This window comes from Neofelis nebulosa, chromosome 12, assembly GCF_028018385.1.
Source record: "Neofelis nebulosa isolate mNeoNeb1 chromosome 12, mNeoNeb1.pri, whole genome shotgun sequence".
Taxonomy (NCBI): domain Eukaryota; kingdom Metazoa; phylum Chordata; class Mammalia; order Carnivora; family Felidae; genus Neofelis; species Neofelis nebulosa.
In genome coordinates this window covers 35,418,084-35,430,463 of record NC_080793.1, presented here as the reverse complement: position 1 = coordinate 35,430,463, position 12,380 = coordinate 35,418,084, and positions in this window count along the sequence as shown.

The following is a 12,380-nucleotide window of genomic DNA, read 5'->3' as shown; positions in this document are numbered from 1 at the left end:
GGAGGAAAAGATTGAAATTAAATAGACTGTTGGGGCACACACAACAGACTCCAAAGAGAGGAAATCCCAGGCCAACAGGAACACCCGTGTCTCGAACTGTGCCAGTGTGTTTCTGTCATGCTGCAGGTCACAGGGCAAGCCTCTACCCCTCCAGGTCTTAGTTCCTGGTCTGAAACCCCTAGGCCCTTGACTGGCTCTTTTGGGGCATATTAAGGTTGGAACTGAAAATCCTTTGTTTTCTCAGGAGTCATCACAAAGTTAATGTTTTGGGGGTGCCTGGGTGGCTCAGTTGATCAGACATCCAACTTCAGCTCAGGTCATGATCTCACGGTCCGTGAGTTCGAGCCCCACGTACAGCTCTGTGCTGACAGCTCGGAGCCAGGAGCCTGCTCCAGATTCTGTGTCTCCCCCCCCCCCCCCCGCCCCTCCCCGATTCATGCTCGCTTGCTCACTCTCTCTCAAAAATAAACATTAAAAAAGTAAATAAATAGAGTTAGCGTTTCATTTCTCGGTCCTCATCTACCCGTTTTTTCATTCATTCTTTAGCCTCTTAAACTGTTATCCACACCTCCAGCCTCCATATCAGCTGCCAGATAATATCCTAGAAGGTATTAGAACCCACCTTCGATAATCAGGTTAAAAACCTCCAATGGTTCTCTCTTGCCTCCCCAATCCGTACAAACTTCTTAACTTGGCGTGAGGACTGTGTTCTGGCTGCTCTGCCTTACTGTCCACCTCACGCCCGATGACATTCTGTACTCCAGCCCTGTGCAGTCTCTCAGTGTCTTGCAAATCCTTGGTTCCTTAAGCTTCTTCCCCCCTTTCACCATTGATTCTTCTCCATTTAAACATGTTAACCCTTCAAGGCTCTTTGCCTCCTCAGAAGAGCCTTCTCTGACCAACCCAGGCAAAACTGATGGCTCTTGCCATTGCTTTCCCATAGCACAAAGTTTGGGGAAGTTCCAAAACCCTGCTGTATGTTATAATAATTCATGAGTGTGAATCACTTTCCCACTGCCAGCTCAACGGGGCAGGGCTGTCTTCCTTGTTTCTGGCCCTCCAATTCAGTGCTTGGCAAAAAGGGTGTTTGCCCAAGAGGGTCTGGGGTCTTGCGAAAAGGGACATGGGAATGTTGCTGATAGACGATTGCTTAAGCACCCTCTGACTCCCCCACCCCTGCCAAATGCTTTCTAGAAAGTTGTCTAGGGCCCTGAGTCTCCATGGACCCTTATATCCACAAAAACAGCTTTACACAATCTGCCAGTGGAGTCTTGGCTACTACGAGCCAAGAAAAGTCACCTGTGGTCATTCCCTAGCAAAGGGCCAGTGACCTTCCTTTCTGTTCAGCTCACATTCCCCAGGCCCCTGCAATCCTCTGGGCCTATCTCGGCCACTCCCCTTCACACCCCCCAGGCTCCAGACACATGGCCAGCCACTGCTAGTTCCCTTCCCTGAACCTGCTGTGTTCTTTTACATACCTCCAAACTGCGTACATTTTGTCCTCTGTGCTTTGAAGGTCCTGCCTGCTTCAAGACAAAGCCCTGTTCACCCTGAACCACTTAGCTTACACAGAGGCTTCTTGAGGCTTTCTCTATGACTTCACTGCCTGAGGCTGTGGAGTTCTCCATCTGTGCTGTTAGCCCCCGGGTGGTAGTGGTGGGAAGCCTGGGTGCCCTTGAGTTCATTCAGTCTGTCCCCACAGCTTGTCTGTGAACTCCTGGACATGCTCATTTCTCCTTCACTCATTTTCAAACCTACGTCGATCTAGCAACTCACATGATCTGCATATACCATGCACATAATGGAGTCAAAGGCTTTATCCCACAAGTCTGTGAGATGGTCTATTCTATTCCATTTATTCATTAATTTATTTTCATCCTGGTGGGGACCCACTAAGTCAGTGAGTCTCAACCTCTGATAATTCTTATGTAATTATATCAGAATTATCTCAGTAGCTTTAAAAACCAAACCAAAAAACCTGAGTGATTCTGCTTTAAAATGGCCTGTAGCGGGATCTGGACCTTAGTATGTTTGTTTGTTTGGCTTTTGGACCTTAGTATGTTTTAAAATCTCCCCAGGTGTGCTGATGTTGAGACCAGCACCAAATCCTGACTTCTCCAGTGGGGCCTAAAAGTAAGAATCACCTGAACTTGGGCCAAACAGCCTATGACCCTAGACCTGCAGCATTGGCATCATCTGGGGGTTGTTACAAATTATCCTTCCTTTTTTTAAAAAAAATTAATGTTTATTTTTTTGAGGGAGAGAGAGCATGAGCAGGGGAGGTGCAGAGAGAGAGACACAAAATCTGAAGCAGGCTCCAGCCTCTGAGCTGTCAGCACAGAGCCCAAAGCAGGGCTTGAACTCATGAACCATGAGATCATGACCTGAGCTGAAGTCAGATGCTTAACCCACTGAGACACCCAGGTGCCCCAGAAGTTATTCTGCCTGGCCTGCCCCAGACCTAGTAAACTAGGATCTGTATTATTGAGATCAAGTGACTTTATGCACTTTACAGATCAAAAAGCTAGAGTCTACATCCTGGAAGGTTGGTAAATAGATCCCCAGTCCCAAGTCAGACCTACTGCAAAATCAGAATCTCCAGGGGAGAGGCCAGTTGGCCTGTGTACATTTAACACAAGACCCAGGTGATTCTTCTCAGGCAATTTTGGGAAACAACGGCTCTAAATGGATATCCTGACCCATGATAGTGACCTAAAGTTTGAAACAGCGGGGCTTGCAGGGCTCAAGAATGTATGAGTGAGGGGCGCCTGGGTGGCGCAGTCGGTTAAGCGTCCGGCTTCAGCCAGGTCACGATCTCACGGTCCGTGAGTTGGAGCCCCGCGTCAGGCTCTGGGCTAATGGCTCAGAGCCTGGAGCCTGTTTCCGATTCTGTGTCTCCCTCTCTCTCTGTCCCTCCCCCGTTCATGCTCTGTCTCTCTCTGTCCCAAAAATAAATAAACGTTGAAAAAAAAAAAATTAAAAAAAAAAAAAAAAAAAGAATGTATGAGTGAAAGAGCATGCAGCCCAGGGGGAAAACTAGGATCCAGCCCTAAGAAGAAACCATCAGTGCTTGAGACCGGCACATACCAAGTGCTAAGAGTGTCCGTAGGAGAGCAAAAATGCACTAGCTGCAATCAGGGAAAGCTACCTGGAAAAGGTGACCCACAAATCATGATTAGGATTTAAACAAGGTAGGCTCCAGAATAAGCACAGGATGGGAAGGAATGTGTAAGGAAGGAGACACTAGGTTTCTGACTCTCCCTGACCTTGCTCCTATCCCCCAACTTTGCCTTTGTCCTAAGCATACCTACAGGCAGAGCTTATGCCCCCTGGTAGCTCTCAGGGCTCAGAACGGTTGCTGACCTCTGCGTGGCATCATGGGACACCTTACTTGGTATTTAAGTGACACATACTTGTGCAATACAAACACATTTTTATCTAGCAAGGACTGAGTCAATAAAATAACATCAAACATTTGCACAATACTCTGTGGGTTTTCCAAGCAGTTACATGATAGTTATTTCTTCAGATTTTCACATAATTTTTGTGCTCAGAGAAGCCCCGTGACCTGGTTGAGTTTAGTACCTAGTGAAAGGTACGGCTGGGACCCTACCATCCACCATTTTTGAGAACAGAAGCACAGTTGAGTAGTTGGTGCTTAGCTTTTGGGAAAAAGATCTGTGGTTGGTGAATGGCAGACTGGCCCTTTACCCAGGACTCTTTGATCATATGATTTCCCTGAGGAACTTGTTACAAATACAGGTTTCCAGCACCCACTCAAGACCTACTGAATCAAGATTTCCAAGAGGAAGGACTTAGGAATTGTACTTTACCAGAGACACAACATGTTGCAAGGTCAGCATACTTGGGTTTCAATCCTAGACCCATCACTTCCTGGTTGTGTACCCAGGGCAAAGTTCTCCCCATCTCTGAGCCTCACGATCCCTCTTCAAAAGGACAGTCCTGGCTGGTGCCCACCTTCTGAGTCCCTGAGAGAGGTTCCCCAGGATGGCTCATTCTCCTTCATGGAGTGGAGTGGGGGGAAAGGAACAATGGAGTTTAGGGACTGGGTCACCCAAAGCTCGAAATGCCACCCTTTTTTCTTGCTCCTGAGAAGGGACTACATAGTTCCCTTTGTACCCTACTGACTGTGGGTCATGACCCTCCTGTGGGGTGAGAGGTACAGAGCATGAGCTCTGGGCAGCCACCACTAAATCTAATTTCTGTGTTTCCTAATATTCCCTTCACCTTCTGATCCTGTTTCTCATCTGTGCAGTGGGGATCTCATCAGGGGAAACCAGCGTGTGCACAACATGGGCACACAGAGTAAGCCCACCATCCATGGGGACTTTATAATTATTATATCATTTAACACTTATTGAGCACCTACTATGTGCCAGAGACTCTCCTAGATCCCTGCTTGTGTGGAGTCTACATTCTAGTTACAATCTAGTGGGTGGAGACAGACAGATAATGAACATGATACACGTTTAATATTTAAACAGTAAAAACACTGCATAGATTTGATATTTGAATAACAAAGACAGGGGGTGCCTGACTGGCTCAGTTGGTAGAGAACTCTTGACCTCAGAGTCATGAGTTCGAGCCCCATGTTGGGCATGGAGCCTGCTTAATTAAAAACAAACAAACAAATAACAAAGACAATAAACAGATTTCAATATTGAAGTAAACAACAAATGTGGTAGTGGCTCAGTTGATTGAACATCCCACTCTTGATTTCCACTCAGGTCATGATCCCAGGGTCATGGAATTGAGCCCCTGCTTGGGATTCTCTCTCTCTCTCTCTCCCTCCCTCCCTTCCACCCCTCTCCCTCTCTCTCTCAAATTAAAAAAAAAAAAAAAAAAAAAAAAAGGTGCCTGGATAGGGGAATGGCAAGAACCACCCTGGACTTCAGTCTGAAGAGGAAAATGATCTTGAGTTCTGCCCCTTACTTCGCAGATGTGGAGCTAGGGCATTTTTACTTTGTAAAATGTACTCCGTTCTCACCTCATAAAGGAGGCCTTCCCAGAACCCCAGACCCTCTTTCCTTTGAAATTCTGTGGCTGTAACAGCCCCTGCCTTTCCCCTGAAAACTCACCTGATCTGGCTGACATGATCTGAAGGTTGATGAAGGTAAGGCATGCTTAGGGTATTCATTTCACACTGTCATCTCTACAGTAACCCCGGGGAGGTCACTTCTCACACCATCTTTTTTTCCAAATGTTTGTTTATTTTGGACAGAAAGCGCAAGCGGGGGAGGAGCAGAGAGAGAGAGAGAGAGAGAGAGAGAGAGAGAGAGAGAATCTGAAATGGGCTCTGTGCTGACGGTGGCAGGCTCCAACTCACAAACCAAGAGCTCATGACCTGACCTGAAGTCAGACACTCGACCTACTGAGCCCCCCAGGTGCCCCCTCATGCCATTTTACAGAAGAAGTAGAAGCTTTTTACCCATTGCCCAGGTCACATAGCCAGAGAGGATGGAATTAGGATGTGAGCCTGGGCCCCTCAGTGCTTCTGTAGGGGTGACAGCTATTCCTCTTGTTGTCTGCCTCCCAAACTCCAGGAGGGCAGGACCCCTTCTCAGCCTCTCAGGGTCTCCCATCTCTGGCCCCCAGCCCAGGAAGTCACCTTCACAGGGGCAGAGGGTGAGGAGCTTGCTGGGAGTTATGTCAGGAGCCGGTAGTTAGCGTGACCAACGGTTTCAGTCTGGCTGGGATCACCCCAGTTTGGGCATCCTGGAGAGCTCTACAGTCCTGGGCAGATGCGGACCATTGGTCACCTATAAGCAGACCCCAGGCAGCCTCCTGTCCTGCCCCCCGGTGGCCCCATGCCAGAACTCAGGCTGTGTTTCATGAAAGGAAATGGCTTAGCTCATGCCTCACATTTTAGGCAAGTCTAAGTCGCTTAAAGTTCTCTAATATAACTGGAAGGGTTTAGGGACACTCCCAGACACAATAGTGGAAGATACACTTGTCTCTCTAGAAGACGAGAAGCCTTAAAGATGTACCTAGACTCTGACCAGGAATGCCACTTCTACGAGTTTTTCCTAAGAAAAAGAAATATGGACAGTGATTTTTCTTTTGACAGTGATTTTGGAACAAAGATATTCCCAGCAGAGCTGGTTATACAAAAACATGAATGAGTTAAAATAGAATCTCATGCAGCTAAGAAAACAAAATCATATCACAGATTTAATAACATGAAGACACTATTCTTTTTTTATAAAAATTTATTAATGTTTATTTATTTTTGAGAGAGAGAGACAGAGTGCCAGTGGAGGAGGGGCAGAGAGAGAGGAAGACACAGAATCTGAAGCAGGCTCCAGGCTCCGAGCTGTCGGCACAGAGCTGGATGTGGGGCTCGAACCCACAGACCTCGCAAGATCATGACCTGAGCTGAAGTCAGATGCTTAACCGACTGAGCCACCCAGGCACCCCATGAAGACATTATTTTAAATAGAAAATGAAGCATAAAACTATATAAACACAGCATGAACCCAATTTTATTTATGAGGCGCTTGGCTGGCTCAGTTGGAAAAGCAGGCAACTCTTGATCTCTACGTCATAAGTTTGAGCCCTACGTTGGGTGTAGAGAATACTTAATGAATCAAAAAACCAAAAAGAAAAAAATAATACAATGTATGCAATCTAAGTTTAGATTTATACTTTGATGGATGATTAAAGAAAATGTGGTATATAAATGCAATGGAACATTATTCAGCCATAAAAAGAAAATATATTCTGCCATTTTGACAACATGGATGAACCGTAAAGGCATTATGCTAAGTGAAATGTCAGGCAGAGAAAGACAAATACTGCATGACCTCACTTATATTTGGAAACTAAAATAAGCCAACTCCTAGAAACAGAGAGAAGATAGTGGTTGCCAGGGGCTGAGGGATGAAGCCAAATGTGGAGGTGTTGGTCAAAGGGTACAAATTTCCAGCTGTAAAATGAGTAACTTCTGGGGATATAATAGTCAGCATTGTGACTATCATTAATAATACTGTATAATATACTTGAAAATAGCTAAGAGAGTAGATCTTAAATGTTCTTATTATACACGTATGTGATATTTCTGATCACAAATGATAAAATTTGTCATTATATGAAGTGATGGGTGTGTTAACTAATCTAATTGTGGTAATCACTTCCCAATATATACATGTGTCAAATCATCACACTTTAAAATTACAGTGTTATATGTCAACTGGACATCAATAAAGCTGAAAAAGAATTATATGTATGCACAGAAAAAAACACTAAGATGATACTTCAGAATGTTCACAGTGCTTTTCTTTGCCTTTAGGGTGATTTTAATTTTCTTCTTTACATTTTCCTGAAATACAAATCTAGTTCAGTGAGTAAACGTTATCAGAAAGTCAGTAATGTAAAAAAAAAAAAAATACTGCATAAAATTGTTCTGTACTGAGCTGTTCTAACTCTGCCTGACCTTCTTTCTCAGTTGTCATGAATTAGTGGGGCTTTAGAGTGGGAGGTAGTTGAGAGAGCACTGCATTGGGAATCAGAGGAAGCCTCCTTCCCTGCTCTTGATTACTCCTGGTTCCTCTTCTTGGGATGCGCTTACTCCTTGCATATAATGCCCAGCTCAATTGTCACTTCCTTTGCTAGCCATACCTCTGCTACAACACCCATCACCCACCACTGTGCTGGCACGCTATTTATTTACATGCCTGCCTATTCCTTTTCTGGGCCTGTGTTCTCTTTCTATAACAAGCGCGGGACTTGGAGCTGTCTTACTCTCCCCCTGGCCCTGGCTGCAATGCTGAAGATAACCACATGAGGGCGCCAGAACCACACTGGTGACATCCTGCCGCCCAGTCAGACCAAGGCCCCTTCCAAAATTGTCTCCTAGTTAGAGAGGACACCAATCACTGCATGTCTGGGATGCTCCCACTCAGGAGGGAGCCAGCGATATAGAGTTGGATTATAAACTCTGTCCAAGAAGAATCCCCTCCTCCACCCCAGTCTTCCCAGAGCTACACTGGCCAAGGTGACCCTCTGAACCGGTCCCCCTCAAGCACCTGAGGCATATTAAGATGGAATTTCTGTGTAACTTTGAGCAAGTCCCTGTCCCTCTCTGGGTCTCAGTTTCCACCCTGCACTGTTGGGTTTCTGTGCAGGGATGCCGTGGGGGCAGGCGTCTGGCCGCTCACTGCTTCCTGTCGACTATGGTTGAAGATGTTTCCTGTGCCCAGCTTCCTGCTTCAGGTCACCAGCTTGTCATGGACGCTTTTATACACTCAATGTTTGTTAAATTGAACTGAAACAGAAATGAAACCCTCCCTAGAACATAACATAGATTAGAGACGACCACCAGAGACATTTCCTCCTTGCCCTTCAGGAAATTCCTGGTTGCAGAGCACTGGCATTGCCCTTGTCCCGGTCCTGGGTGCCCGCCCGCACGCGCGCGTGTGTGTGTGTGTGTGTGTGTGGTGTGGTCATGGAGTGTGCTCTGAGGGGCTTGGGATTGGGAGATGGAGGAGTGGATTTGGGGTCATTGCAGTATGGAAGGGGAGAGGAGAACCAAAGCTTGAATCCTTGGGGCTATGGGGGAGGAAGGAGCCTGCTGGGGGCAAAAGGCCAGGCTCTTGGGAGAGAGGAGGAGGAGATGCAGTGAGTTCCTCCATGGTGAGGTGGGGGTCAGGGGTCACTTCATAGCAGGCTTCCTGGAGCGCTGCAGGGGACTTAATGCAAACTCAGGTGCTGATCTGTGTGTGAGGGTGGACTTGGGCTGCAGATCTTCCTGCACCCTTCCTACCTCAGGCCGTGCGATGACGTCATTCATGATGATAGCGTGAGGGCAAATGATAGAGACCCTGAGCCTCTCCTTTAGTAATCACCCCTCCAGGAAACAGGGGGCCAGCACCTCCCCAAGTCTTCAGGGAATTGCTTTCTGGCTGGAGAAGGTGAACACCTCTCCTCTTGCCCTGCTCTGTTCTTTTGCCTCCACAGGATGAAGCCCTTAGAGACCCAGCAGCCTTGCCCTTTCCACCATACCACACCTGTTCCACGCTCCCTGATGAACCCAGCACCTGTTACTCTGCCTGGAACACCCAGCCCTCATCCTTCAAGGCCATTTTCCTGAACACAGCAGGCAGATTCAATTCCCCCATCTGGGCCCCCTCAGCTGCTGGCCCCCTCCCCGCCCGGTCCCCCCCCCCCCCCCCCCCCCATTACACCAAGTGTAGCTACCTGTTTGTTTCTTCCCACACTGGAAACTTCCTGAGGGCAGGGGCTGGGTCTCATTCTCCTGTGTATCCAACAGGTCCGAGGACCAGGAGGCTCTCAACAAATGTCTGCTGAACAAATTAATTTGTTTTCATTTAACGAACTCATTAGGGGTCTATCTTCCTCTTAATTGGGAAGCAGGAGGTTCCTGTAACAATCCACCTTTGGGAGATGATGGCAGAACCTCAGCCTCTGTAAACAAAAGGCAATCAAACTAGATTTCACTGTTGCATTTTAAAGAAATAACACAGGTGTGCTCAATAAGGTACATTTCCACAAGACAACCGTATGTTAAAAGCTTCACATTAAATATACATTATCATACAGCTTATCACACAGAATTAGAGCTTTACAGGACACTTTGTTAGCAGCAGGCGGCTGGCATGGGCTCTTGGCAGTAACACACAGCTCTGAAGCGAGGGGAAGGATAGGCTGAGGGCTGCCGCCCGTGCTCAGGAGGCACCTGAGTGGGTCTCTGTGGGGTTCTGGAAGGTGCTCCTGCAGCTAAGGTTCTGGACTGTGCTGGCTCCCTCCGGACAACTTGGTCCATTTGGTCTTTGCTGGTAACTGATTCTGGAAGGGTGAAGAGACAGACGTGGCAGCTTGCTGGATGGCTGCCTGATCCATCCAGGATGCTTCATGGGCACCCACGGGCCAACTCCAAATGCCAGCCTGCCCCGTCTGCTGGCTTTCTGCACGCACCGTCCCTAGAGTCTGTGAGAGCGAATGGTAAGCCTGACCGTTGTCCCTGTGCGGCCCTTGGTCAAGTGACATTAACCACCTTTGAGTGTCCTGGAGAGCTGGCCAGATCTTGGGGTTAAAATCTTAAAGGGCAGGGGACGACCTAGGAGGCTTAGTCGGTTAAGTGGCCAACTCTTGATTTCTGCTCAGGTCACGATCCTGCAGTTCCTGAGTTGGAGCCCCACGTTGGGCTCTGTGCTGACAGAATGGAGCCTGCTTGGTATTCTCTCTCTCCCTCTCTCTTTGCCCCTCCCCTGCTCTATCTCAAGAACAAACATTAAAAAAATTATTTTTAAAATCTTAAAAGGGGAATCTCCAGGTCCTGTGACTGTAGTAGAAGCAGAATGCCTGCCAAGAGCTCTACTCATTGGCATGAGGCCCTTGCCAAAAGCTAGGTCAGGATCCCCTCTGCTCAATCACTAGCCACAGAGGGGCACCAGCCCTGAGGTGCTCTGCGAGGGGTTGCACAGCTCTGCTTGAATTGGCCCAGCCTTCCTGGAGACCCAGACTCTTTCAGCATTGTCCTTAGAAAGGCTGCTCCCTGAGCCTTTCTCCTGACAGGCAGGTGGGCTCTCTCTCCCCACAAAGCTTCTTTCTTTCTGTGGCCACCATCTTGTTGGGGAGGGGGGTTTGCCAAAAAGGTTCTTGACTCCTCAGTGCTCAAGGACAGAGCTGCTGAAGTGGTTGGGGCATTATGGTCAATAATGAGGCCAGCAAAGAAGGGAAAGAAAGGAAGAAAAAAAAAAACAACACACAACAAAACAGTCCAGTGGCTCTGAGCAATGGAGCCTGTTAGTGGCTGGAGGTAGTGTTCTGAGACAAAATGCTGAGGGCAAGATATTGTGTAGCAGGGAGCTTTTTTTTTTCCCCCCTCAAAGAAACCCAGCTCATTTTTTCCATTAATTGGCAGCAGATGAAAAAAAAAAAAAAGCCAAAACAAAAACCAAACCAATGCCAGTAACCTGAATGTGAGTGTTTCTGAAAGGGAAAAGCCGTTTCAATTGTTAGATATCCAAGAAAACATGAATACACACCGACAGAGGAAATGGTCACAATTAGAGGAAGAAGAGGGAGAGGTTCGTAAAATTAAGGCAAAAATTCCTTTTAGCAGCTCCCATCCTGTAAGCTGGCTCCTCTGCCGGCCTCTGTCCCTAAGGGCAGCTGGGGGTTGGGCCTCCTGGGGAAACTTCAGGAAGGAGGGAGGGCCCAGGAATCCCTTAAAAGAGCAAAGGCAACAGCAAAACAACCTAGTTCCTCCTCAGACAGGCACAGAGCCTTTCCTGAGGAGGAATTTGTTGTGGAAGATTGTCTACTGGGAAGGCTCACACAGCTGCTGGACGGTCCCAGCCTGCAGCATCGGAAGTGGAAGTGCCCCGTGGGCATCTGGGCTTGCTCGGGTGGGGAGAAAGCTAATGCAGTCTCACCCCACCCAGCTTGAGGGGCTGCTCCCACAGCCCCAACCTCTAAGTGGATCCTTGGGGTCCGGTCTCCTTTGGCACTTCTGTTTGGACAAGTGCCAATTCCTCACTCATTTTCTCATTCACAAAAAAAAAAAAAAAAAAAAAAAAAAAAAAAAGAGAAAGAGAGAGAAAGGGGGGTGGGGGGAATGTGAATCACTCCAGGTACTCTTTTGCCTCAAAGGACATTTGGGAAAATGCACAACAGGCAAAAGGTCAGGACAGAGTCAGGCCATGGCCTAAGTGGTAATCATGAGGCAGCTCAGGCTGTGGGATCTGCAGGTGGGAGAGGTTTTTTTTTCTGGGGGGGGGGGGGGGGTTGTGGTGGCTGGGAGAATGACCCGAGGTGGACTGAGCAGAAAGACTGGTTGCTAAGGAAACAGCTTTGGCCACAAACCTGGGAAATCCACAGCAGCACCCTAAAGAGGCACAGCTTTTAGTCCTGCTCTGCCTGGTTTGACAGGCAGCAGCCGCAAGGCCTTTTTCTTTGCTGGGCCTCTGAGACCACATCTGAACAGTGAGCCTGAAGCATCTCTGAAGCCTGGGCAGTGCTGAATGTCTAGAACTGCTGGTGATGTTCGAACTCAGCCCCTTGTGCTGGGGATGACGGTCACCAAGCTTCCACTCCATTCAGACAAGCTGGGCAGGCAGGAAGACGTGTGTTTGGTGAAGGCACTGAAACTCAAACTCGGGCTATATTTGGATCCTTGCACGTCCTTCAGCAGATGGAAGCCGTTATCTGTCATGCTGCTGGGTGGGATTCTTCTATGTCTTCCACCAGCATTTAACCATAGCGTGCTGGTGGGTGAGTGGGAGGGAAAGGAGGAGGAACCAAGTAAAAGCAACCTCACAGCCTTAGGAGCCTGACCTGAAGGTGTGGTGAGCATCCCTGCTCCAGTCAAGGGCAGAGGCAAGATGGAGGTGAACCGT